Source organism: Talpa europaea (assembly GCF_964194135.1).
Source record: "Talpa europaea genome assembly, chromosome: X".
Taxonomy (NCBI): domain Eukaryota; kingdom Metazoa; phylum Chordata; class Mammalia; order Eulipotyphla; family Talpidae; genus Talpa; species Talpa europaea.
The window spans coordinates 34865440-34867571 of record NC_140081.1 but is presented as its reverse complement, the minus strand read 5'-3'; the positions used below and the strand labels follow the sequence as shown (position 1 = coordinate 34867571).

Below are 2132 nucleotides of genomic sequence, written 5' to 3'. Positions count from 1 at the left end.
GGCTCTGGTGAATTCTCTCACCCTCCCGCGCTTCTGACCATACCCAGTGATTGAATAAATAAATAAATAAATCTTAAAAAAAAAGAAAAAAGAAAAAAGCCATCCCATTTACACTCCCACCAAAATAAATAAATAAATAAGTGGAAATAAATCTAAGAAGGGAGGTGAAGGTCCTATACAAGGAAAATTATAAAACATTGTTGAAAGAACTAAAAGAACACACAAAGAGATGGAAAGATATTCGCTGCTCATGGTGGGAAGAATCAACATTGTCGAAATGGTCGTCTGACCCAAAGCAATTTATAGATTCAGTGCAATCCCAATAAAAATCCCAATGCCATACTTCAAAGAAGTGAAAAAAAAAAAAAAAAGATTCCTGAAATTCATATTGAACTGCAAAGAAACCCAAACAGCCAAAGCTCTCCTGACTAAAAAGGGTAAAAATTGAGGTAACACTCTTTTTGCCTCCACCTGGGTTCTGTGTTCCCTTAACAAAATGCCTGATGAAGCCACAGAAACTATGCTTGCTATAAAGCAGGCCACAGTCTCAGGCTGAGACAGGATCTGGAACAGAATCTGATAGTGATGAATCAGTACGAGAACTCGAGGAACAGGTTTCTACACAGGCAACCACACAATAAGCTCAGCTGTCAGCAGCAGTTGAAATTGATGAACAGCTAGTCAGTAAAGCAAAATAGAATTGGGGTGAAAAGAAAGCACAGAAAGTTACAGCTTTACTAGGGTCACTATCCAGAAATCTAAGAATATCCTCTTTATCATCACAAAACCAGATGTTTACAAGAGCCCAGCTTCCAATACTAACATATTTTTGGTGGAAGCAAAGGTGGAGGATTTTTCTCAGCAAGCACAGCTGGAAGCTTCAAAAAAAAAGTCAAAGTTCAAGGTAAAGCTGTCTTAAATATTCAAGAAAACACACGGACTCCAACTGTACAAGAGGAGAGTGAAGAGGAAGGGATTGACAAAACAGGTGTGGAAGTTAAGGACATAGGATTGGTCATGTCACAAGCAAATGTGTCCAGAGCAAAGGCAGTAGGAGCCCTGAAGTACAATAGTAATGATATTGTAAATGCTATCATTGAATTAACAATGTAACCATCTAAAGGAGAGGACTTTTCTTTCTTTTTTTCCTCTTTGTGTTTCAAAATAGTGACTGCAGCATGCTTTGAAATTTGTACTGTTTCTATAATTAATAAAGTTATGGCTTCTTGTTATATGGTAAAAAATTGAGGTCTCACATGTCTGGACCTCAGACTATACTATAAAGCCATAATAATCAAAGCAGCATGGTACTGGAACAAAAACAGACACAGAGACCAATGGAATAGAATTGAGACCCCATAAAGTAAACCATACGTTTATGGATAAATAATCTACAACAAAGGAGCAAAGTATATACACTGGATAAAGGAAAGTCTCTTCAATAAATGATACTGGAAAATTGGATTGCCACATCCAAAACAATCTCACACCATACATGAAAATCAACTCAAACTGGATAAAAGACTTGTATTAAAGAGCTGAAACCATAAAATACATAGGAAAAAAAAAAGACAAAACTCTCCATGACATAAACCTCAGACACATCTTGGTGGACTCATCTCCAGTAGCAAGGAAAACAAAGGAGAAAAGAAACAACTGGACTATACTAAAAAGCTTCTGTACAGGGAAAGAGACCATGACCAAAACAAAAAATACCCTACTGAGTGGGAGAAAACACTTTCACAATGTACATTTGATAAGGAATTGATAAAGAAGATCTACAAAGTGCTTATGCAACTCAACAAAATAAAAACAAACAACCCAATTTTTTTTTTTTAAAAAGGGCGGGGGGCAGAAAACCTAAATAGGCACTTCTTCAAAGAAGACATGCAGATGCCAACAAACTTATGAAAAAAATGCTCATTTTCACTCATCATCAGGGAAATACAAATCAAAAACCACATTGAGATACCACCTCACATTCATGAGAATGGCCCATATAAAAAAATAAGAAAGATAGAAAACCAAAAACTATAAGTGCTGAGATGGGTGAGGAGAAAAAGGAATCTTATTATACCGTTCCTTGGAATGTAGACTGGTCTAGCCCGCATGGAAAGAATTGTGGAGATTCC

The 2132-nt window shown here is 36.5% G+C and overlaps 1 pseudogene across 1 annotated transcript; it reads left to right on the top strand.

Annotated features, from left to right (window-relative positions):
• The first annotated feature begins 496 nt into the window (after nucleotides 1-496).
• LOC311187885 (nascent polypeptide-associated complex subunit alpha-like) lies at nucleotides 497-1113 on the top strand (annotated as a pseudogene). The gene has a single exon. The product of its transcript is annotated as a nascent polypeptide-associated complex subunit alpha-like (transcript).
• Nucleotides 1114-2132: the final 1019 nt, after the last annotated feature.